General features: G+C 42.6%; 1 protein-coding gene and 1 pseudogene across 4 annotated transcripts in view; one reads left to right on the top strand and one right to left on the bottom strand.

The window, feature by feature from the left end:
- Positions 1–4,946, bottom strand: part of LOC144104660 (lysine-specific demethylase 3A-like) — a 54,659-nt gene extending 49,713 nt beyond the window's left edge. The window contains exon 1 of one of the 4 annotated variants that reach the window (XM_077637799.1): positions 4,595–4,946. The gene's annotated coding sequence lies outside the window, so the exon portion shown is untranslated. The remainder of the gene's footprint in view (positions 1–4,594) is intronic. The other 3 variants (XM_077637798.1, XM_077637801.1, XM_077637800.1) reach the window with 3 other exon arrangements.
- A 2,196-nt stretch (positions 4,947–7,142) lies between these two features.
- LOC144103371 (uncharacterized) lies at positions 7,143–25,467 on the top strand (annotated as a pseudogene).
- The last annotated feature ends 1,100 nt before the right edge of the window (positions 25,468–26,567 follow it).

Below are 26,567 nucleotides of genomic sequence, written 5' to 3'. Positions count from 1 at the left end.
TTTTAGGGCGTTATTAATGTAGAGCACAGAGGAGCTGGGCTCACTGGCTTCATAGACAGTCTTTAATATGCTTAATTTAAGTAACCTAAATCCATCATGTCCCAACAGAAACTGAGCTTTGTTCATGACTATGATTACTAGCATTGAAATAGTATGGACAAACTTTTTTTAATGCAGTCGATCACTCCTCATGTGCACATTTAATATATATATATATATATATATATATATATATATATATATATATATATATATATATATATATATATATATATATATGAATAAGCTTCATGTCCATCTGAAATACATGTTTGGACAGGAAAGTATGAAAATATAAACAAAAAGTAATTAAAATTAAACAAACATTTAATGAAAGCATGGAATAAAGAAAATAAACTCGAAAACCTCGACCCCCTACTCCGAAAAAAGTTCCGGAGTCCCTGCCTTGAGCCGAGGTCAAATTATGAAAAAGGATATTCGATCAATATCAACGAACGGGAGTCGAACCCGCGGCTGCGCGAACAGATCTTTAACGGCTGTTGGGCGAGACCACTACGCTACCATCGGAGCGAACACACCTCTTGTTAAATTGCACCACATTCTCGTGCCGTGAATTAGAGAGCGTCGTCTTCGACTTTTATTTGCTCCGTCCCGCGGCACTGCCTGCTCACCGTCGTCTTCTACGTAGCACAAATTCATGCTTTCGCTCAGATTCGAATGTCGTAAACATTCTCTGTATTTTTTTTTTTGAGGGACGGAGGGGGAATCTAGTCATAAAATGCAGGCAGCAAGCAATCGGAACAGTTCTGTAATCTGGGAGAGAACCTCTGAATTCGTCAGCAAAAGAGAATGAAAGATGAAAGAAAACAGGACTTACCGGTCTTAAACATCTCCCGGTTGTCGCCCGCTTTCGCCTTTCGCCACTTATTTTTCAGGTTCTCCCAGCATTTCTTCAGCTGGAGCCGTGTCCGTAGGCTCACGTTGTGACTGGAGTTGAACTGGGTTTCTATAAGCTCCCACTCTTTCCTTTTCCGTGCAACTGACACGGCATCCATTTTCTTGTTTTCCAGCACGGCCTTGTGCTTGTCGACGAGGTCGAGGAGAAGAGCTCGCTCTACTCTGGAGAAGTTAATTTTGTACTTCTCCGGTTTCTCCATCACGCGCGCGTCGCAACACAGCACCAAAGAATGACGCAGTACAGAAAACAAAACACACTACAAATGACTACACACTATCAATAAATATAATACCAAAAATATATACGATACAAGCAGTGCATTTACAATTAAAATGCGCGATAACAATATAAAGCAGAGACAAAGAGCTGGCGATGATGCAACCGATGGACGCGCGTGAGCAGAAAGACTACGACGTCGACAGGAGCAGTACTACGCGCGCTACTATAGTGACGTCTTTGTTTGTGGCCAGACAAATAATATTAGTTCTCCAAAGCTAGCCGAAAAAACTTTTTGTTGTTGTTAAAACGTTAGTTGAGACTTGTACTATGTATTAGCAGTGCTGTTTTGGTGCTTCTGTTCTTTATTTGTTCATGAATTAATTAGATATACAGAAATGTTTGCTTAGCCTCGTTTCCATGGTGCCTACTTACATCTAAAAGTGCTACTTTCATAAGTGCTGCTTAAGTGCCGTTTTTGAAACTTCCTTCGTCACTCATACTTTACTCAGAACTTAAGTCACAAACTTAAGTCACACCTTAAGTTTCATTCTTGAATACGGCGGTTAGTTGTCTATAAGAAAGGAGACCGATCGTGTGTGAATAACTACCACCATATTTCTCTCACATCCACTTGCTTTAAGATTTGAACATATTGCAAATTACATCGTTCAGATATTCAACACTGAAGCAGCTTTAAGCCCGTGCCAAGATGGTTTTAGAAAAGGGCTTTCCACTGTCACACAGTCAAGGCTATTCATAATTTCAGTACCACGTTAGATAATTCTGGACAAATAGACAGTCTTCCTTGATAGTAGTCAAGCATCTGACAAGGTTCTACGCATTAAACTGCTTCTAAAGTTTAAGATAATTGCAGTCCCTTTAGCTCTCATTAACTGGATCAGCTCCTATTTAAAATACCGTATGCAGTTTGTGGAGGTTGATGGCGTTTGTTCCTTACCTCTTCTGGTGTTCCCCAGGGGAGTGTGCTTGGCCCTTTACTGTCTTTATTTCTCTTCTTATCTCCTCTGGTGTTCCCAGGGGAGTGTACTTGGCCCTTTACTGTCTTTATTTAAGTTATGTAAATGATATAGTTATCCCAGTGTTGTGATAAGATTCTTTGCTGACAATTGCATGCTGTATAAACCAATCCACTCCCCTTCGACAACTGAGCCTTGCTAAATACTGCACTACGGATGTTATGAACTGGTGTGACAAATGGGGAATGGTGATTAATGAAGACAAAACAGTATTTATGCATATAACAAGAAAGGGAATGCCACTGAGGTTTAACTACCGCATAAATAACATAACATTTGTTACAATACCTAGGCAACACATTTCTCAGCTTAGTTGTTCGACAGACCGCATTAATTATATAAAGTCATCTGAAAAAAAAAATTAGGCCTCTTGAAGCATAAACTCAAAGGAACACCCAGCAGCATTGAGAAATTCGCATATATATCACTCATTAGGCCCAAACTCAAATGTGCAGACAGTCTGGGAACCCCAAGGTACAGAGGTGCACAGTGTGTTTTATAAAATACAGAAATAAAGACTCTCTAGTCTGCTCTAATGGTAGGCAATGAAATAAAAACCCCTCCACATCAGATGAAAAATTTTTCCAGATGCTAACATAATTACACAGGACCCCTACTTTGCAAGGACAAACCAATATAAATATTCGTATTTCCCACGCATGATAACAGGCAAATTGATTACATAAAGGGATGTTCAAAACGAAAATTTTGGAAATGCAATTCAAAACATTCGGAACGTACTGCTCTTCTATTTTATGTTTCTGATAACCTGTTTATTTCCAGTTTTATAAGGTAACCATTGTGTGTTGCTTGTCTTGTATTAAAGTGCACTACTTGGCATTACAAATATTAAGTCTTCCTAGTTTTCACCCATCCTGCCTGTACCAAATGAGGTCTGCAGTATTATGTAAATAAATAAAGGTCTGAGAGGGTGATAGTGCCACTGTGTTTTTTTCCTTGCAGCTGAAATGGCAGATGCCTGGAGTGAATATACTGCATTTCATTACTATGCACCAATATTGTACAGGCAGTAATAATGTAGGCAGTAATTATATGGCTAATCAACAACGAAACCCGGTGTCAACTAGTCGCAAAAATCCCAGCTGAAATCACCATGGTATAAAAAAAACATTTTTTGAAGGTGTTGGGAATTGAACACGGGACTTTCAGATTGCGAGGCGAGCAAGCAGCCCCCAATGCCATAAAACCACATTGCTTCTTGGCAAATAAAGGTGAATATAATATAGGTGTTGCCTCATGACTGTATGCTAATGGGTACTTGTGTCATTCGAAAAGAAGAGAAAAAATTAAATCTGTTTGGGCAAGGAGCTTTGTACTACAATAAATAATCAGCAGACTGTGCCTTTAATGCAACCAGGAGATAGAGAAAATCTATACACTCCGAGTCACAGTCTTAAACTGGCCAGTTGAAGTGAAATACAGCAATGAGCCAAACCATGGGTTTGTGTGTGTTGATGTGCAAACTTCAGAATATTCAATAAAATATAATCAGTTGTGTGCAAAACAGTGCCATGGAAAGCCTGAAATGCAAGACTACAACATGTAGACAAAGGAATGCTCAAGAAATGAACCAGGCTTAAAATGTATGTGTAATTCAGCAAAGGGTCCCTTCAGTGTTGATATGTAATGAATAGCGTGGTATATGCCAGCTACAGCATGCAAACTGAGGCCGCAGCTGAAGTGCGGAGTTGGTGTGTGCTTATGGCCACATGCATGCTAACATGACAGCTTGAATTCTTTCTGCAAATGATAGAAAATTCATGGTGGACAAACACTAACAAAGGAAGGAAGTTCAGCAGTTTCCTATCACAAATATGTACCAACCTGAACAGCTTTCTTCGCTAAGCAACAGCTTACTGCTCTGCACATTAACGTACCACCACCAAGAAACTTGGAATTAAAAAAAACATGCTAAAATTCCTTAACTGCAGCACGACTAACAAGCACCAAATTACTAGCTAATAAAGCCAGCTACTAGTCCTCTCAAACTGTGGCAAGATACAGTGCATGTACACGTAGCATTTTTGTGATGAAAGTCACGCAACCCCAACTGCTGCAAAACCACCAGGCCCAATGGCACAACTTGCAAATATTGTGGGATGAATACCGGGACAATGTAGCAGCTTTTCGCCAACTGCATGGTAACTTCAGGTCTACGCAACCTTTCTCTACGAACAGCAGGCGGCCTAACTTGAAAAAAAAAAAAAAAAACTTCGAAGACACCATGACGTGTAACCCACAGTACTGGGAATAATGTTCCCCTCGGGCTGATATGAGAGGTGTACATCTAATTTGAGCATGCACGTGCTCCGCACCCTGCGCGGCGCGCTAATCATCCTGTGGTGCTGCGGTCACTTACACTGCGTAGATAGGCGATGCGCCCACGAGACATGCGCGCCACCGACGTGCTCGGTCACGAACGTGGCCCAAAACGCAGACAATGAAGCGTAGAGCAGCACGTATCACCTTGCGCCGCCGTCGACAGAGTGTCAGTTGAGCGACGCAGTGACGTTGGCGATGCCCTGGTGCGCACGCAAAATACACACAGGAGATTCATCCACATCACCCAACCAGCGTGGTGCACGCCGCGGCTTATCACCGTATCACTAAAAACATCAATATCCACACTAACACTGAGCTTCGGTATTTTGGCGGGCAAAGCAGCGCTTCTTCGCTTCTTTCCCCACGCCTGCTGAAGAACACCTAGGTACGGCTCGGTCCGGGATATCCCTAGCCGTCCCTGTTTTTTTGTGCCTGTTGTGCTTTGCCTAATAATAAGCTCCGACAAACGTGCCTAAAGATAAACTTTTAAACCTTATCTCAACATTTAGTTATTTTTTTCTACACTATAACTCAATTACGTTTATTTATGATCGGCGCGGTGGTAAATGCGTTTACCACCGAAGCGTCGGAATGAATACCGAGCTGAACTCAACATCAAACCGCCCCTATGCTGTCCCTAGTTGAACCAAACCTGACGCTGCCAGTTCTCAGTTGTCTTTTAGATGTCCCCAACCAATGTTTGTGACTGCGAGATGTGCGTTTTCCCGCGTTTTCTACGCGCGCGAACTTCAGTCGCCCCCTGTGACGATCTATCATGGCGTTGCGAGGAGTACTCGTTGGTGATTGTCAGCTGAAGCGTTTGTGCAGGTCTCGTCCACGGTTGCGCCCGTCGGTCGAGACCTGCACATTCAGTTTCAGCGGCTACGACGTCGCGCGCCTTGGAAGCGCTGTGCGGCACATCAACCTGTTACGCGCAGACTTCTGTATATAGTGTACGTGGGTGGCAACGACCTCTCGAGGCCTAACACAAGTCCGCAGGAGATTTGCGACAACATCAAGGTATGTACGTCGTGGTACAACGCGTCGAACTTCTGCCGATTTCAGTAATGAGTTCTCAATTATCATTTCGCATCCTATAGGCCCTCGTCCTGCATGCAGCTGCTACGCGACGTGGCCCCTGTGGTTCTCGTGGTGAAGGTCCTGCCACGCTGGTTCATCACGGCGGACGCGGAATCGAGCCGTCGCTTTTTGAACCGCCGTCATTTGCTCAACCGCAAGCTGACGGCTACGCTTAAGCGGATGCCGTCTGTGTTCATCCTGAACCCGGACGTGAGTACCAACATGCTTGTCTTGTTGTATGCCCTTGGAGTGAACAGAGCATAAAAAGGCAAGTAGAAGACCAGATGAACATGGTGTTGGCTTGCAACAACATTTATTCGGCGTTTAGGAAATCTCCGTTTGTTCGTGGCGAAACAAAAAAAAACTATAGGAAAAGTTGTTTAACGCATGTGGACGAAACTTCCGGGCTATTCTGGTAAGAGAAACTGAGCATATGCACTGACATAGTCTTTGCCCACTGCTGCTGTCATCTCAGCTTTCATATTTTACTATATCAGTTGCACTTTATATTTTTTAGAGCAAAACAGTTGCGAATTGAGGCATGCACCCACAGGTACTACAAAGCAGTCATCCTTCATCATAGTTGAAGTTCTGAAAGGCGCAAAAGACACACACACAGGAAAAAAAAGGGAGATGACACAAAGAGCACCTACTACCAACTGAGTTTATTGCGGAAACACCCTCTTTTATAAGCCAAGACATATCAACCCAGCGCGAGCGGTGCGGAGCTCATGAAAGCGGTAAGACCGATTAATTCATTGTTTATCACAGTCTTCTCGCGTACTTTTGGAGCTTCCTTTTCTGTGCTGATTTCGGATGACTCAACGCTAGAAAGGAGCCGGACGAAAAAAGGCAAGAAACGTGAGTTGGTTTCCTTTTTTCTTTCCTTTAGCCGACTGACGTTCGTTTATAGTTTTGGGTTGCTCTCCTTGGTTACAATCTTCAGCCGATTTAGGTTCGTTGTACATGTGAAACCGGACGTACTGTTATGGCGCGTGCTGTCATAGTTTTTTTTTCAGCAAGTCACATTTCTGTATACAGTCGGTACAGTTATGGCTATGCAACAGCGAGGCGATGCACGCGTATGTGAAAAAGCCTCTCGGGAGGCGCAAAAGTCATTGGCACTGCTTGGTCACACAAGTAAACACTCGCTGAAAGATGAGCGCCCTCGTGAGCTGATGAACGGGCCTGCTGTGGTGGCTGCTGAACATTCCATCGAAGCTTCTGGTGTCAGTGTTGGTGCTTGTGATAGTAACTCGGCTAGCTCGGCTGCCTTGAGTGCAAGTCCCCATCGTGCACACTTCTATGAGCCCACGCTGGGCATAGAAACTGGACTTTGTGCCGAGAGTAGCGACTGTAGAGCAGCAACTGTGCAGACACAGCAGTGCGAGGCAGATGACCTACAAAGTGATTTCCGAGATTCTCTGCGCGAGTGGGCAGTTGAGCACGGAATCAAAAGGCGTGCGCTGACAGTTTTGCTGAAGATTTTAAGGAGTCAGTCTGGTATGTCGGATCTACCAATGGATGGTCGCACACTTCTGCGTACTCCACGGAAACCACAAGAACAATGCCCGGTCACACCATTAGCACCAGGACACTATTGCCATTTCGGCCTTGCAGACGGGCTGCTCCGTTTGCTCCGTCTAGTAGAAAATCCGCCTGCTCTGATTCCGTTGTCTTTTAATATAGATGGTCTTCCACTGTCAAAAAGTTCAAAGATGCAGCTCTGGCCCATTCAGTGCCTTTCTCATGACTGTGGGGATGAAACACCATTTCTTGTTGGTGCGTTTGCAGGGAAGTCAAAGCCAGACTCTTCAAATGAGTTTCTGAGACCATTTGTTTCCGAGCTACGGACTCTGCTCTCTGAAGGCCTCATTTTCAACGGCAAAGTTCTGCATGTGATTGTGAGAGCCATCATTTGTGATGCTCCCGCGCGAGCTTTCATAATGGCGACAAAAGGGCATGGTGGCTACAGCAGTTGTCCGAAATGCACAGTGGAAGGGTCGTATTTACACGGCAGAGTTGTATTTCTGGACATGGACTGCCCACTGCGTACAGACTCGAGTTTCAGAGCACAGCACGACATTGAGCATCACAAGGGAATTTCAATTCTTTTGGACCTCCCAATCAACTGTGTCGATGATTTACCCTTGGACTATATGCACCTTGTGCTGCTTGGTGTCATGAAAAAGCTTCTTTCATTGTGGGTTTCGGGACCATTAAGTGTACGCTTTGGGCCACTTCATCGTCAAAATTTCAATGAAAAGAGCTCTCTGTTGCGTAGCTTCATACCTCGTGAATTTCCTCGCAAATCACGAGGGCTTGATGACATAGACCGTTGGAAGGCTTCTGAATTCAGGCTTTTTCTCTTTTACACCAGTCCAGTCATTCTGAAGTTCTGTTTGTCTGATCACCTGTACCAGCATTTTCTCTTTCTTCATGCTTCCCTTTCCATCCTCGCTAACAAGCTTCTATGTCATCAGCATGCTGCATATGCTGCTGAACTTCTGAGGTGTTTTGTTTCAGATTTTCGTAATCTGTATGGAGAAGAACATGTTTCCTTCAATGTACATTGTTTAATACATCAGTCCTCTGATGTTGAAAGACATGGTGAGGTGGACTCCTTCAGCGCATTTCCATTCGAGAACAACATGCAAGCCATTAAGAAGCGCCTTCACAAACATGGAAAGCCACTGGAGCAGTTGTGGAATAGGATGACTGAGGCAGGTCTGAAGGCAAACAGCTGCGAGCCGTTGAGCAAGAAACCTTTGCCACTCCATCCACACTCGGAAGGTCTGCTGCTGCCAGACTGCTGCCCTCCTGAGTATAAAACTGTGTAATTTGAAAACTTCAGAATTGCTCTGAATGACAGACAGCTGTTTTCTGCAAGATGGCCATGTCATTGTAGCCAAAAACATAGTGCACCTGAAACGCTCGAATGAGCTTTGCATTATTGGTTCTGAATTCTTAGTTAGGGAGGACTTGCACTCTGTGCCCTTCGGTTCCTCCAGGATTGGCGTCTGTGTTGCATCATCCCTCTCACCACCAAAGATATGGCGCCTGCATAGGCTGCAAAAAATGGTGAAGCTACCAATGGGTGACAAGTTTTTAGTATTGCCAGAACTACATACTGCCAACTGACCTGCCACAAAATTCCACCAACATTATTGCTAACTTCTCGTACACAGATTTCGGTTAGTGCATGTTTTAGCAGTTAAAGCTGCTGTTTCTTCTGACTTGTGCAAGATTGATCTCTTCTTTTTTATCATTGTTTAGATGGCATATGCCATTGTCGAATTCTTGCACCATGAGCAAGTGGAGGTGGTGCCTTCATCTTGGATAGACGACAGGCAGTGCGCGTGGCCAGATCATGCGAAGGGCGACCGCATCGTTTCGCTTGTTCGCAAAGCAGCACCACCAGACTCATCATGGAAGCGGTTTGACATTGCCGTTAAAGGGCTGTTTGGTAAGTGCAGTTGACACAGTTTCCTTTTGCTGGGGACACCTTGCGCTAATATATGGCTAAAAATTTCTTCCAGGTGCATACGAGTTAGCAAGGAGAAAACTGGACAAAAGTCAATATACTTCTGAGCTTAGCAGCGACGGTGAACCACCGCAGAAGAGAACTCGGAGGCCTCCACAGGCGTGGTCTGAAGATGAGGTATCCGACACGCCTACGACAAAAGTGCCGTACAGGGAAAATGTGCCATCGGTGCCCCATGATTTTCCTCAAGGTTATTGTTTGTTGTCTCTTGAAGAATTCTAGGCAGCTACACTGTTGTAATGTTATTGTAGACAGTAGTTTGGTTTTATACTTTTCAGGGCTGCCCTTTTCTGTGCCTTGTACCATAAATCAAGGAGCCACAGAGAGTGCCACACCGAATGAGAGTAAGCAAGTTCACCATCGTCTTTTACCATTTCCTTTCAGATGTGTGCTATGTTGCACTCACACTTAGTGACATTATTTTTAGGCTTCAATGTGTTAAACCAGGGATGAAACGACCACACATATTCCAAAACTTGCTTGTATCTTATTTTACTGAACTTCTGTTTGCTAAATCAATGGTTATGCTAATGAGGGATGTGGCATTTGAAGCATAAAAGGAAACACTGTGTGTGGAATTGTAACTTTCATTAGCAGAAATAGACTGATTGATGTGTAAAATTTTTGCCACTAGCATAGCGATAATTTTTTTGCCCCATTGCGATTTGTGTGGTATCTTTTAATACATGAATAATGTGGAGCACATTATGGTATGCCTCCTTTGCGGAAGCAACAATTTGTCAGTGATGAGCATGCACCGTGATTGCCTAATTTCAGAACTGAATGTGTGTATGAAGAACTTTACTTCAATGAATTCACTGTATGTGGCATTATAGAAGGCAGGATTTATTTATTTACAGTACCCTCAATCGCCGAAGCATTGCAGAGGGGAGTGGGGTGAACGTTTGGGAGTGGGGAGAACATTTGCAGTGAACATTTGTGAGGAATTTTGGTTGAAAAGTAGCAAGTTGTATGTAGAAGACTTTAGGTGTACACGAGTTGTCAAGGAGAAAACTGGACAGGCGTAAATATACTTCAGTACTCAGCAGCGACGCGGAACCACTGCAGAATAGAGCTCGAAGGCCTCCGCAGGCATGGTCTGACGGTGAAGTATCAGACACAATAAATCTTGCAAAAAGTTCCTAGTATTGCATGTTATTGGTTACACCAATGGCAACTATAAGTGTTTCAGATGGAGAAAAAAAAAAGATTGATTGACAGGGAACAGTAACTGATGCCATCGAGCATTGCATGACCTCCGGTGTCCTAGAAAAACCTGAGAATATCAGAGACCACCATGTAAGCAGGAATAGGAAATGCAAGTAAAAAAAACACATTACACCTTCAGGTCGAGTCTTCCTTCCTTCATCTGTCTAGCATTTTACTGGGAACAGCACTACCAGGCAGGATCAAAAATAATCTGATTAAGCTTTCTAAGCATTGTTTGGCATATTTATGTTCACTTTGTGTGCAAGTAAATGGATGCTTGCACGCATGCAGCGTTATAAATGAGTGACATTTTAGCTGCAAGAAACTGCTCAGCTGATCCAAGGATTAACAATGATTTTCGCATGCTCAATTGTCTTGTTTTGCATTCCATTTACATTTGGGCAATATTATTGGGAATTTTGAAGCTCTAATTTATTCACCATTTTAATTCGTCTCATTTTTATTGTTACGGGCAGTTACTATAAATGCTGTGTACTCACAAGTCACATTTTGATCAAGACACCACTGTTGTGCAAACCGGATGAAATTTGTCAGGAGCTTCTGGCATTGCGTGGCGAAAATGTGCTATATTCTGTTGCCTTTTGTGCTTTCCAGGCGATTTCCAGGAGCTTGTATGCATTGGCGATCAGGATCTTTTTGATAAAGGTCAGTAAATGCAACAGTTCCAGAATCTTTTATCAGTCTGCTTTTGAATGTTGTGGTGGGGTTAAGTGCGCCGCATTTACAGATGCAGTATATGTCAGTAAATTATACTTTATCCTACAAGGCAGAGTAGTATAGTCACATTCCTGTGCAATGACTGAAGCTGAAAGCTTAGATCAGTATATTTTGTGCGGTTTAAAAATATTTCCTTAAAATTGAAGTTCAATTGATTACGACATAAAAATTTAAGTTCTTTGTTGAAATAAAGTAATATTTACTCATAAAAATGGCACTTTGCACAGCCTTGGCTTTAACTGTAAAAAGTGTGATATATTCCTGAAATTTTTTATGTTTTGATATAAAATTTATGCGTTCTGTCTAAAGGTTTGGCTGCTTGCTTTTCTTGCACTCGCAGATTTCAGGGCTTCCCGCAACTCTTCTGTTGATGATGGTAAATTTAGATTTTTTGCTTTGCATTTACTTATCTCCGCATTCTGTTCAGTGTACCTCATGAGGTTAAGTGCTTAAAAACCTTCAGAAATTTGTTTTCTGACTCTGAACTAAAGATTTTCGTAAATAAAGCACTTTTATTTGTCAGCGCATTCAACTAACTTTGCTTTGGGGTCTCTATTGCTTGTCAGCTCTCCAAAAAGGTGCCTTCTTAAGGATGCTATTGCATGCTAGTTTTCGCAACTAGAAATAGTTTTCAATTAGCATTTAGTTTCTTTGGGAAATATTTGGCTGTTGTTTTTTGGAGTATTTGTCCATGCTACAGCAAGTGCTCAGAGACTAAGACTTGTACTTCCAGGGCATGAAGGAGAGGCACGGTTGAGTGACAGGCGGGACTCAGTAGATGAAGGTAAGCTTTTACATCGAATGCACACTTGCTCATGGATACGTAGATGCTATTTGCTTAAAATTTTCCACTCTCTCGCTCCCTCTTCCACTTCTCTAGTGTAAGGTAGTGAACCAGATGTGCCCAGTTAACACAGCGGCTTTCCTTTGTCATTGATAGGACATGCCTTACTTAGCTCGTTTATGGTTTTCAGGGATTTAAAGTCCTGAAACTACTCGGGCTGTGAGAGACACTGTAGTGGAGGGCTTTTGACCTCCTGTGGTTTTGACCTCCTGAGGTTTAAAGAATTTTGACTTCCTGGGGTTTTTTATTGTGCACTGACATTGCACACTACACGGGCCTCTAGCATTTTGCCTCCACTGGAATGCAACTGCCGCGGCCGCGCCTTACCTAACTGTTGTAATCATTGTCTACCAAGGAATGTAGCTAAGAGTACATGTGGCTGCTTCACGGATTTGTTTCTGCTTTCATCGGAAATTTTTTTAAGGGGTTAATTTACCACCTGTTGTGCTGTTGCAAAGTTATATTTATTATTTTTTTTCTGTTCCTTACAGGCCCCTGTTGGGTCATTCGGTAATGTAGATTACAGGCAAATCATTATGACTGAAAGCAAAAAATATTAATCCCGATGCTACAGGGTTTTAGGATGGTAAATTACAGTCAACCTTTCATTACTGTTTAGCCACTTGCCTTGTGATTTTTGCAATCTATGTGGTGCTAGCACCTAACATTTCTTTCTTCATTTAAACTACTAATAAGAAAAGAGTGGTCATGACAAAACATAAACTGCCAGAGACTAATTTTTAATTCAGGAAATTACAGAGTACCAAATGCCTTTTGTTTCAGTTATATATTCTTGGTTGTTTCCCTTTCCCTATTTCTAGACTTCAAGCAGCACGTTATCCGACTACTCAACATCTTGCGCTTTACACAGCAGCAACACGGAGATATGCTAAACAAACTATGCGAAGTGCTTCCAAGCCAAGCAATCATCACCAAGCTGCTGCTTATCAGTGAACCATTCACTTCAGGGGATGACCTGCTCAAGTTCAACGAGAAGTTGGACAAAGAAAACTTTGCACTTCTGGTGAGTGTTCATATAATCAGGTCATGCAGAATATAAAGAGGCAAATTAGCATGAACTCTTTCGACACAGACCGACAAAAAAGATTACAAGGGTGCTGCTGCCAACTGCTCTTTTCGTATGTCAGGCACATAGTTTATTACTGCAGGCTAATGGGTAAGTTCAAATGGTGCCGTTTTGGACAAAGAATGCTGTACCATGGGGCACATATTCAAGATGCATATGATAGGCTTGCACATGGGCAGTATATTCATAGCAAAAAATCATTGCTTCTGAAAATTTTAAGAGATTAGTTGCTAAAGACAGTAGCACATGCAGTAGCAGCCCTCCTGGCTTTGCTGCACTGTGTCGAAAAAAATTGCAGTAATGCATCGACTTTAGGGCTTGTCCAACTACTCTAACACATGCTCTTGTTAAATGCAAAATGTTACATGCATCACGAATGATTCACCACAGGAGTCACATTTTAGTGTGGTTATTGTCGGAAGTTCCATTGTGCACAGCAAGAGCTTAATGTATGCTAGAACTGCGCAAACTGCATGCCTATGAGAAATTATTTTTATGTTCATCACTCTTTTGGTACTGTGCATCCCTTTAGATTAGCAGCTCCTCAAGCAACAGTGCCTTATATAGGAAGACATCTAGATACACAATCTATTTTCCCCCTTTCATTGAACCTCAGAGTTTACTTAGCAAAGTAGAAATGACCTGTGTAGAAAATTTTCTTTTCTGGTGTTCTTGTCACAATACGCCTGCGGTGGGTAGGTAACCTAGCTGAATTTTCCAGCATTATTCTTTTCATCTATGATTGTTTTGAATTAATATGAACAGATTTCTTAGTTTAACCATTTGTAGGATATCTGGACAAATGTGTCTCACTTGCTTCAAGTCTTGACAAATGGAAAATGGTGAACCTATCTACCATACTTCTTTTAAACAGCGCAAAAGACACGGAAGCAGAAGGGACATACAGGACAGCAGAAGGGTAGACAGCCCACACATCTACCCTTGTAGCTATCTACCATATTTTTGCATGCTGAAAACTACCAAACTATCAAACAGACATTCAGCGTGTTTTTATTGGTCGCTGGTAAGCATCCTTGATGCTCTGTGTTTTTACATGCACATGTGTACAGTTCGACGTGGCAAATTTTGTAGGGAAAAAATCTGTTTAAGCATCTTCTCTCAGTCAACTGCCTCATAATACATCTTGAAGCATTTTTCAATACTAATGCAAGTATATTCATATGTTAAAGGAGATGCAGTGTGGATTCTTGCCTCATTGCAGGTCTTTTAACAAAAACATAGGCGCAAATATTTACTACTTTTTTTTCTACAAAACGAGTGCCCGAAATAGCTTGGAAATAATGTCGTTAAATTTTACCATTTGTATACATGTGAAACGTACAATTTGTTGCTTCACTAAGAGTAAAATTTTTGTGCTTGTAAGTGAAGTGACAAAATTTTGTCCTGAAGTTATGTAAACTAGCCATTGCCAACCAGAATACCGTATTTACTCGATTCTGACGCTCTCTCGATTGTAAGGCGCATCCATTTTTAAAGGTCAGAAAAAGAAGTGTTACTGGCATAGTCATATTCGATTGTAACACTCATGCAATTTTTAGGCGACATTTTTTTCCAGTAAAAAGGTGTGTGCTATAACCAAGTAAATACGGTATGCAAACAGTCTCCAGTGGTAATTTTTGTGTAATTTGCAACCCCACAGTATAGTATACAGTAAACATTTGCAAGAAGTCCTTAACTGCAGAGCAATATGCTTGTGTTAGAGCATGTGCACAGTGTTAGCAGTAATGCAACTCAACTATGTTTAATGCTTAGTGGCAATTATGTTGTGTCCTGTTAAACATCTTTTGAGCATTGGTTTTGTTTCTTATGTGTGATACACTTTTTTCAGCAGCTTTGTTTTCTTTTGTGCACATGCACTTGCCAAAAAGCTAAACATTCTGCAAAATGATCTGCTCCTCTTTATTTACTGGAGATGCATTTCTTAAAAACAGCGCATGCTTTCTTTGCAGGTGCAAGAGCTTGTGCAGCTTGGGGGGAAAAATTGAAATGTCGCTGCTAAGCGCATGCTGGCATATGTAATAAGTGATGAGCTGGCAACAAAGTTCTCTTGGGTCGGGAGGAAAAACAAGCTGAACTTTTCAGCCTTGAAGATGTCCAATGCAATTATAGGTAAGCCAAAGGCTACTGCTTGCTTAAAAACTTCAGTGGGGTGGAGAACCAGTTGCAGAAAATTTAATTTTGGTTGCCTGTAGCAGCCACAAATGTTGTACCTCTCTCCACATTGTAAGAATGAAACTTGGAAAAAAGACATTTCTCCCCTTTTATTTCAAATTTTTTTCTGCTGGACACATGGGCATGAAATGGATTTTTGCAAACAAGTTCAGTGTTTGCCTCTTGCAGCAAGAGCTATAAGAGGAACTTGCCATAGAATAACTGGTGTTGAGTTAACCTCTGTTCAACTTCTGGCCAAATAGAAAGTTATGCAGGTAAACCCGAGTGATAAGGGCCGTGGAGGCTCCCGGAAAAACATTTCATATGTAGTCTTGTGATTCATTGTGTTGTCGTTGATACTTTTCCCTGCAGAATCCTGAATAGAGTTTTCATTCCTCTTTGTAAGGTTTGTGAGTGTCTAGGGGAAGGAGTATTGGGATGTTGGATTACCTGCCCTTTACTTCCTCGCATCTCATTCAGCTTGCTTAACACACATATAATGGTGGGTGAGTTGCTTAGTTGATAAACTCCCCAAGTGACTGAAATAATTTTGGGCTATCCTGTATGGCATACCTTATTACCACAATGTTGATTTGGGAAGTTACATAGTTTTGTAGCAGGTATAGTGAAGCAGTTCATTTAGGCTTCATTAACATGCATGCAAACAAGTAGACCAACAAAAGTTATAGCCAAATGTTCGAACTGTCATGCTGCTGTACATACAGTTGCTAAGAGCAAACAAGCTTTAGAGCCCAAAGTTTCAACAAAATCGTGTCATAGCTGTTACTCGCACTGGCTTTGAATAACTGAAAACCAAAGGCCATCGCTGAGGAGAATGAAACAAAAGTTTGTACACCTTTAACACAGCAGTTTAATGCCCCTGTTACACGGGCACTGCAAAGGCCTTTGAGAATCGGCTCTTATATCCAAAGGAATAAGGTGTGCAGCTATACGGCAAAAATGTTGCGCCTTTGCTGCTAAGGGCCTTTGAGGCGAAGGCGCCCGTCCGAGGCCTTTTGCGGGCCCAAAGGCGCGGCCTTCGAGAACCTGCGATCGCAGTGCTGTCCAACGTCAAAAAGTAAAAGCAATGAAAAAAAATGCAGCCAAAAATGTTTGAGAACATCTTTTAAGCATACGAAAGGTGTGTCTGGCTTTGTTTTTTGTACGGGTGTTTATATTTTATGCTGCCCAGATAAGACAGTAAAGTGTCGCAGCAACACTGAGTGCTCCTGGTGGCAAAGGCAATACACAAAGCCTGCTGCTGCTGATGAGAACAGTTGTTGCAGTTCTTTCAAGAAAATAATTAGAATAAAAAAAACTGCCTGTGCTCAACGACGGAACAGAATTCCCCACTTTAATTTTAAAACACTCACTTCAGCCGCCTCGAGCACAGCAGCGTGTTTTACTGTTTTACTCCTAAAACAAAGGGCCTAATTATATGAAATGTACAGCATCAAACTTAGCTGTGTGAGGGCAGTTGTATTGGAGCTATCTTGTGCTGTTATAAGTGGGTTTAGTGGTTTGAGTTACTTTGATAACAAATTCTTGCATCATTACTGCTTGAGCTGCCAACTGTACATTCTAAACTTTTTTATAACGTGTATTCTTTCTTAAGGAAACCTTTTTTGCTAATATCATAATTTGTAACTAGCAATGCTTTAGTGTGTAGTGAAATACTATCACAGAGTTTAAACACAAAATTTTAACAACTTGTGGTTTTTATTTTTAGCTGCCGCGGCGGAGTTTCCACAAGGAAGTATGGCCAACATCGAGGATTCAATAAAATCATGGCTGAGACACGCGCCTGAGAGGCTTTTCGGAAGTCAAAGACGAAAGAAATCAGCGTCTTCTGCTGACCCATCTGAAGGTGTGTGTTTTGTGCACATCATAATCACTAGCAGCCATAATTTGGGTGACTAATCAAACCCAGCCCCACTTGCCATTGCAGCATGCTTATACTTTAAGATGTCACAAGTGGACTTGTGTGATCAAAAAAGAAGTAAGCTATTGGTCCACTACAGTTTTACAGTGGCAGCTTTGAAGCTTATAAAGTTGTTAAGAAAAGTGTGTTTACAGTTCATGCTTAGTCAAAAGTATATATATATATATGTATATATACCGGGTGTCCCAGCTAACTAGAGCCAAGGGTTAAAAAATCAATCATTACAAATAGACGAGTGAAACCAGTAGCATATTGGTGACAGCCATCTTGCGCACCACAGGCATTTTTTTGTTTTGCAATTAATAGTTTAATTAGGTTAATTATCTAAATTAATAAATACTGACTTTAGACAACAGATTGCATTTGAAGAATTGTTGAGCACCTTCAGAAACCCCCTTCTATCATTTTACGATAGGGAAACCCTCACGCGTGTCTTTTTTCCCAGCTGCAAAGAAACCCCGCGAAATACAAAATAAATGACGTGACTGACGCACTTGCACGCCAAGATCGTGCTGCTCTCAAGCGTGGTTCGAGCAAACGAAATCACCCGCAGCCTTGACTCGACGGCCTCGCAGCAGCGGCAGGCGGATATGTTGGCGGTGGTTTCTCGTCTGCGTCAGCCAGTGGCACATATTACGGTGCTAGTTGCTAGGTGCTAGTATATATATATATACATATATATATCTTAAGCATTCTTCAAGAATACCTGGCTTTGAGGGTACGCATGGGCATGATTGGTGCCTTGGCTAATTCTTTATATTCAGTTGCTTTTATTCTCTTCCAGGAATAAGTGTTAGTCCTCAAAAATTGTAATCGCCCTCCCCGTTTTCATTTTAACGAGCTATAACCGCATTGGAAACGTTTGGTTCTCACAAAAATTGTCCATTTTTCGAGTTGTTTATATTAATGGTGGTCGGATTAACGGGGCACAAGTGTGAGCATGTTTATTCCACTTTTTATGCCTAAGGCAATCCAGTGGATGTGAGGCAAGGCAGGGGTAGGGGAATGAGCAGGTGAGGTGGGCAACCACTATTTCATGGAGAATAATTAGGAGTGAGTGGCCATACTTTACTAGAGTGGTGTACTGAGGCTCAAGTTTTGTAGTGATGCTACATTACGGTAGCTTTCTGAGCCTTCGGCGTGACGGCGCTGCCACCCTGTGGCTGCGCCACCACGCTGTCACGTGGTTGGCCAGGTGGTGCGGAGCAGCTGCCGGTGTCGCGGTGCCGTGGCTGGACACGTGGTTGGTCACATGACCTGCCACTCGGGTAGCTGTAGCTATCGCTTAACTCCAGGTTTAACCAGAGCTAAACCACCACCAATTTTTTAAATGAATCCCAAGAGAGTAGAGGGAAAAAAAAGAGTAAATCCAAAAGCAGTGCTCTCTGACGCTTCCGATGTTTTAGTTCTTCGCAAGGATTTCAGCTTTTTGCTGTCAACTGTCAATGTATTACCCTCTGTCAAAGGACCAAGGTAATGTAGTTATGTTATGACTAAGCCACTTTTGCTGGATTCTGTTATTTTCAGTGATCTTTGCAGTCTTTTCGCCCTAATTTACTTCTTTCTGTTGAAGTTATCACTGGGTTTGCATCTGGTTTATAAATTAGTTAAATGCTACTTCGTGATGTAAAGAACAGGAGTTTCAGCTTGTTGCATTCTTTTTGACTTTCAGTCTGGTCATTTAGACCAGCAATAATCTTTTCCACATTCTAGATGCTGAGACCATTATTTCACTTTCTACATGCAAGTTTCAGCTAGGTAGATAGGTTATTAATAAGGAGGTCAGAAAAAGAACAATGCTTGCCACATCATAACCGCTTCACTCAAGACTTGACGCTGAACATTGGCTGGTGGGTATGGGAAGAATAGAAATAAGATCGAAGTTTTATGGTCTATGGTTTATGTGGGTTTAACGTCCCAAAGCGACTAAGGCTATGAGAGACGCCGTAGTGAAGGGCTCCGGAAATTTCGACCACCTGGGGTTCTTTAACGTGCACTGACATCGCACATTACACGGGCCTCTAGAATTTCGCCTCCATCGAAATTCGACCGCCGCGGCCGGGATCGAGCCCGCGTCTTTCGGGCTGGCAGCCGAGCGCCATAACCACACGGCCACTGCGGCGGCTATAAGATCGAAGTGAAAGAAAGGAAAGAAACGTGTGCTAAAAAGCAGGAGCTGTCAGTAGAGCTAAATGTTACTTCATCACAGCAGGCGGATTACACATGGTGTGTTGTTTCTTTGTTGCATTCTTTTTCTGGTACTTTTTCTTTCTTAAAAGTATACTATTTATGTTAACTGTGCATTAAGAAAACATTATTTACTTATTTGTTTTGCAAATGGCAATTGAAATGTGAGCCGTAGCAGTCCTTTTGCAAGCCGTAGTAGCCAGTACTACTTTTAGGCAAGAGCAAAGAGATGTAACAGCAGTCAGCCACTGAAGTCTTCGGATCTTTCACAGGAGCTGCACATAACCGTCATGTAAAGGCGTTGCTCTCTTATTTAACAGTATTGTATCTGCCCATCACAAGAACTGACGTGCTTTGTTATTCACCTGTGTTTTTTGCTGAAGCTTGGCACACCCTGTATTTTTGCCATTTTTCTTTTTTAGTGCCAACCTAAAGAGGTACAGACGCCAAATACTCGCGTTCTGCTGGTTGGTAGGGATGATGCACAGGGCATTATGAATGACAAAGGTGGAGGTGCCTAAGAGTGCTTTATATAATTCTCTAGAGTGCTGTCTTCCACTTAGAGTGTCTTCTTGTGAGCTCAGACATCTGTGGTCTGTGTATGAAACTTCTGCAAGTCACTTGCAATCACGGGCAGTGACTCATTCGCTGGTCTGTCGGCTGATACAACGCAGAGTCATCACAAGCTGAGTGTGCTTGGAACGTATGACAGAAGAGCAAGAGGTTCATGGTTTTTTTTTTAGTGCACGTGACTTCTGCAATCTACTGTTGACACCGCAGTGCACAGAACTCGTGGAGAATGTCACCCTTCCATCATTTTTAATGCTCCAGGCGCTGTCATCAGTGGTGAAAAGAACTGAAAGCTTGGTGATTATGCTTTTCTGCACTTTGCAAGTTAAATTTCACATATATTGTTTGATGCAGCTTTTTTATTTACATTTTAGGGGATTGATTCCTTTTGATGTTCAAATGGTTATCCACACAGTACTCGATCGTTCGCTTATGGTTCATGTACATCATGCTTTGCTGTAAGATCTTTCAAGTCATGTTTCATGTGTTGTGTTTCTTGATACATTGTTTGAGATTATCGGTGGGGTGTTTGTTTTGAAGTTGTAATGGCCAACTGTGTCGGCATTTGTGATGGTTTATGTATGCTGTGCTTTGTTGCATGAAACAATGAGCGAGGGGCAAGCTTGCAGAGAATTGAGCAATTTTTTTTCCCAAACAATATTCAATAATATCCAACTATATCTGTACTGCATGGTTTGTGCTAGGTGCTAAGCACAACCAGTCAACTTCTCACAGCTGCTCAACCAGATGTGGTGTTTCTGTGAGTAACGAAATACTAGTCATATTTTTTATTCTGGTGTTTGTTTTTAATGCTTATTCAAGTTTGTTTTAGTTTTAATGCTTGTTGCTTACCAATTCATTAGTTTTAATGCTTATTCAAGATAGTTTTAGTTTTAATGCTTGTTGTTTACCAGTAAACTTGTTGCAGGCACATCTAGTTTACTAACATTTAATCCTGTGTTCCTTCAATATCAAAGCCTTTATTGCAGACTTGGTTGATGATACTAGTCATATAATCTTAAAAGATCTGTTTTTGCTTTTTGCGGATCATATATAATGGGTACTATGTGTTAACTGGTAGGCAGTTCACCTAATCTTGTCTTGGTTCCACTTGGAGCTATTCAGAGGGCAATTCTTTTCAGCAAGCCTGGAAGCTGTGTTCTTGTATTTTTTTGGTGCCAATTTAGCATACTTATGAACATACGTTTCTTATGTATGGTGCCTTGCAAGTATTTGCATGGTCATCATTTTTTCATGCTTGCGCTGTAAAATGTGTGCCTTTTCCTAAATGGTAGTTTACTTGTCATTAGCAGCAATATCTTTACGTTTAACTGGAACTGCAGTCGCAGTGTTCTTCGCTGTGATACTTTGAAATAAAGTGCAATTTTTAATACTTGTTTCACTAAAATCTGTGTACTAGTAAAGCATGTATGTGCTTCTTCACCCATCATTTGGCATTTTTCAATACATTTTTTATGTTAATACTTTCAACACTTGATACATGTGCAATCGCATCTAAGACAATAATTTTGTAGTATATGAAATGAACTGTCCATTTCTGCTCAGTATATGTTGATGCAGTGTGTATGTATGTTCAGATCAAGACAATCTTCCAGAGTGCCATGCTTCATTGCATGTCAATGATACGTACAGGACATTTCTTTTTGATCAAAAGAGGCATATTGATGCAGTCTGTAGTGTTTCAGCAATACTTACTATTGGCCCCTTGGTCAAGAAAGCTCAGTTCTGAGAGTGTACACTTAATGGCTAACATTCCTCTGGCTGTCAGTTTGTGCACTGTTGAATGCCGCTGGCACTCTTCCAGCAGACGGCAGATGCAGAAACATGCAATGTGTGCATGGCATGTTTTCGAGTCTGCATGCTGTCTGCTGGAAGAGTGCCAGTGGCATTCAACAATGCACAAATTGACAGCCGGTGGAATGCGAGTCATTAAGTTTACACACAGAAATTAGCTTTCTTGATCAAGGGGCCAGTTGTAAGTATTGCTGAAACACTACAGACTGCATCAATATACCTCTTTTGATCAAAAAGAAATGTCCTGTGGACGTCCGCAAGTCAGAAAGTTTGGTCCGGGGGGTAGCGTTCGGACGTCCTGCATGCGACGGCCGGGTTCTGACGTCCTCTAAACGTCCCTCACTCAAACAAAAATTTTCCACTGGACGTCCTGTGGCCGTTTAAAAAAAAGACGTCAGTTTCCGGATGTTTGACGGACATCCGAATATCCGATTTTGGCGTCCACGGGACTCTCACTGGACTGCCATTTTCTTTGCGCCGGACGTCCATCGGACAACCGATGTACATCCATCGGACATTTGCGGACCTCTACAGATGTCCAGCGGACGTTCAAGCATCCGTTGCCAGACATCCATTGGATGTTCGGCGGCTTTTCGTGGTCCAATGGGAACCTAGAACCGGAAGCAGGAAAACACATAATCATGATTTGAATTCACATTTCAAAACACCATCGGCAGAAAAGAAAAAGCCACAAGAACAAAAAAAACCCCAGAATCTAGAACTACACGTGGCTGTCTAAGAAACCCAGCTCCTTGCGGCAGAGTTTAATCGATGAAGTGCTAATGCACGTGGACCCAGCTTTCTGTATATGATAGGCTTCGATAATCTCTTTCAAATCGCTCCCTGCCTCTGCTGATAAACGTTGCCTGTTCCCACACCGGTCCGCAATCTCTGCATTCCCTACAGTGATCCGGCAGGTTGCCCCTGTCATTGTTTTTAATTGTTCTTCTGTGTTCGCTAGCTCTCATTGAAACACCGGCCAGTCTGGCCGATGTAGGCAGATCCACAGCTGACCGGTATGCGATATATGACTTCGGACTTGCAATCGGTGAACCGTATCTGATGTTTGATAGCGCATCTTCGGGGTCGTCTGTTCATCATGGAGAAAATTTTTGCAAGCTTGCATGGTGCTGAAAACAACACATTTACACCATATCGACCCCCTACCTTCTTGATGTGCGCTGTCTTATGCACGTACGGTATTACCGCCGTAGGCCTCTGTCTTTCTGCTTGCTTTGCGTATCACCGCTAGAAGTGACCTTGATTCTTTGTAGCAGAGATTCACATATCACAGTTATCATCAGATACGGGTAGCCAGCGCTACCCAGTCTCAGCAGCTGCTTGTCGAAGCCGGCCTGCACACAATGATCACAGTATTTCGAGAGAGCTGCGTGTAGGCACGTGATGGCGATGCTGCGATCGGCAGAGGCAGGGAGCGATTTGAAAGAGAGATTATCGAAGCCTATCATATACAGAAAGCTGGGTCCACGTGCATTAGCACTTCATCGATTAAACTCTGCCGCCAGGAGCTGGGTTTCTTAGACGGCCACGTGTAGTTCTAGATTCTGGGTTTTTTTTTGTTCTTGTCGCTTTTTCTTTTCTGCCAATGGTGTTCCACCTTTTTTTCCTGTGTGTGTGTCTTTTGCGCCTTTAAGAACTTCAATCATGAACCGACTAGCCCCAAAGCAAGTTCTTCTTCATCATAGGCAGTTTCCACTTTGTTGGCGTACTCTCTCAGCTACTTGCAAGCATACTAACTGCTTGCTGCATGAGAAATGTTTGCATGCAGTATACCACACGCTGTGTGCTCACTTCACGAACTCCTCAGTAAAAACATAATGCATGGCGACATGGTCAGCTACTTTCACTATTCAGTTGTGCACATTGCAAATTCATGAGAAGAATATTGATTATGTATATATTGTTTAGATTTCTCTGAAGAGGTTTTGCCCTGACAAAAAGGACGAGTTTTCAGAAGCTATGTATGCGGTTGATATGTGCCAGTTGCCCAACTTATATTCACATTTACATTCAATAAAATGTGCTGCAGCCATCGTGTTTTGTGAATGCAGTTTGCTCAAAGCTTAAAAAAAGGCAGAGCACACTGTTGCTGTCATTATTTACCTTCACACTCTGCCACATAATCACAAAAGGTTGGCCAATGTTAAGGTTGGTTTTTCAGCACATAAAATGCTGGGTAACATACGTAAATAAAATCATGATATCTTTTAGATGAGTGAGTGTTCAGAGGAGTGCAGGGTCTTGTCTCACTCACGGCAAGTAGTACTTTTGATAGAGTGGCTGGTGTCATAAAACTCAGTAGGCCTGCCAGCAAGGTTAAAACTGGCCAGGAAGGATGCATGGCTGCACATTGCAGTACCAGTGGGTGCATATGTCGGTTTGCAGATTCATTATCAAAAACATGAAAGTAAATAGCAGCAGAAAACTAAAGAAAATCAGAAGACTGCAGCAGGAGGTGGTGACTATATCAGTATATGCTCGCTATCATGACGGAGAGCTTACATAGCTAAGGGGCACATGCAGGCATTAAAATATTTATCCTAGCATGTCTGCTTGGTGACCTGCCATGAATATATATTCGGACATTTTATCTTCACTTCACTTTGTTTTCCTCAAAGACCACCTCTGGAGGTATTACATGAAGGGTGGGGTTACATATATTTGAGAAAAAAAAAAGAAGTACAAGCATTCCCTTTAAAAATGCATTGTAAAGGCTTCGAGAAATGAAAATGGCCATGTGATGGCAGCGACTTCGTCGGGAAGGGCATTGCAGTCCACAATTGCTCGGGGGAAAAAAGATCCTGAAAACGTTGTGCGAGCAACAGGGCAAGTTATCTGAAATGGATGCACAGTGTGGTGAGATATGTGGGTGCGATGCAAAATGCAAACAAAGGCTGGCAATGCAGCGTCAAAGTAAGCGGCTTTCAAGGCTGTCCTTCGGAGATGAAACGCTGATGGAATAAGAGTATGCATGATGCACGACATGGACGACATGGCTTTGAATTGATTCGAGTGTGTTTGTTAGGTGTAACTGAAGTGGGTTCCAGATGGGACTGGTGTACTCAGGTTTTCATCTGATGCATGTTTTATATGCCAGAAGTTTCACGTGTTCGAATTGTGTTTTAAGCAAGGGCTTTGTTTGTGTGGTCAGCTTTATTTCTGCCTGTTCATGTGTTGTTTACTTTGAAAATGTACCAGAAAGGTGAAATTCTACTGTAGCTCTTTACTGCACTGGTTGCTCAGTGCCAAGGGCGCTCACTGAGCCCGGTGACAAAATGGCACTCATGTGCTGCTCTGTGATATTGCAAATGGTCTAGGTTAATTCGGAACCCTCTACTGCAGCAGCCCTCATAGCTCAAGTCAGTTTGGGACATTAACCCTAGATACCATACCATGTTTCACGTATTGCCTCAATTTGCCCTATTTCTGGACAAATTCTATTTTATTTTCAGCATCGCTTCCGGAATGCAGCTAAAGCACCAAAGAGGAACCTTTTTGCTGGTGATGGATACCATCTGTCGACTGGTGAAGAAGTGGAGGAGCTGGCCGAGATCCCCGTCAGGAGCCCGGAAAAGGTGTATGGACCAGGTATCCTTGCTTTTTTCTCAAGGATGCTAACCAGGCACATCATTTACACGTGCCATCACTGCGGTACAAAGGGCCATGTGAATGGGGACTGCTATGAGTACCGCAGGCTGTAGGACCTGGAATACTACCTGCAGTGCTCGTAGAAGTGGGTAATGTAGTAACAGTGAGACCTGTTTCTGCTATGCTTCTGAGCTACATCTTCTCCTTGGAGTCTGTTGACATCATCTGGGGTTTTTGACATGCAGTGACACCACAGAGCATGCTGGCATTTTTGCATTTAATCTTCACAGAACTTGCCACCGCTGTGGTTGAAATTAATCTGGAGGTGTCCACTGTTGCCTCGCCTATAGTCCGTATGAAGCTTTGGGACATTCAACCCCGCATGACAAGGATTATTTACATCCACTAACATTGTGCTGGCTTGCTTGGCAGCCTGTGTTGGCAAGCTGGAAATCTTGGATGGGAAAAACAATTCGGAAAGTGTGGAATTCTACTTCCCTGCAAGCTATGTCCCTGCGAATTACAAGCTGTTTTATAAACTTGTGGTGCAGCTACGTCTTCACTGCTTCGGAATAATGGCACCCCACAACCATGTAGTGCTGCACATTGCCACTAGTCGAATACTTTTCATGGAGCCAAAGCACTTGCAGAACTTTGCAGTGCCCCTTCACCAATGTCGCCACTTGCAGTACGTGGTTCCATATTTTGCCAGAAATACAAGCGACCATATATCATACAGCTTGCCACAGTTCACAAACTGTCACAAGCAAGCTGTTCAGCTCTGAATCGAAGCCATTTAATGAATGCTGCAGTTTGCTTTGTAGTTTGCATTTCCGACAGTAAACTTCGAGGAACAGCCAACAACCGGTATCAGATGAGGTAGCAGGCACCTGGCTTGGGACCCATGGAGCTGTGCAATCATGAATGTATTGATCAACGATCAACACAATGGCAATACCAGCTTATTACTAGGTACAACCCAATTGTCTGCTGGTCTGCAATTAGGCTTACACCAAGCTGCAAATTACTGACAGATGTCCAACACACCTGTTGGACAGTACGAGTATAGCCACACAGTGGTGATCATCAGTCTTCACCTTTCTTGCAGTCTGCACAGACCGTGACCTGGCTCCACATTATGTACACACTTGGCCAACCCAGGCCTTATGCTCAAGTGAACCGTTGCAGTCACAGCCATGTGAGTGCCCTTTCG

The sequence above is a fragment of the Amblyomma americanum genome, chromosome 9, assembly GCF_052857255.1.
Source record: "Amblyomma americanum isolate KBUSLIRL-KWMA chromosome 9, ASM5285725v1, whole genome shotgun sequence".
NCBI classification, from domain to species: Eukaryota; Metazoa; Arthropoda; class Arachnida; order Ixodida; family Ixodidae; genus Amblyomma; species Amblyomma americanum.
This window is presented reverse-complemented; position numbering and strand designations above follow the sequence as displayed.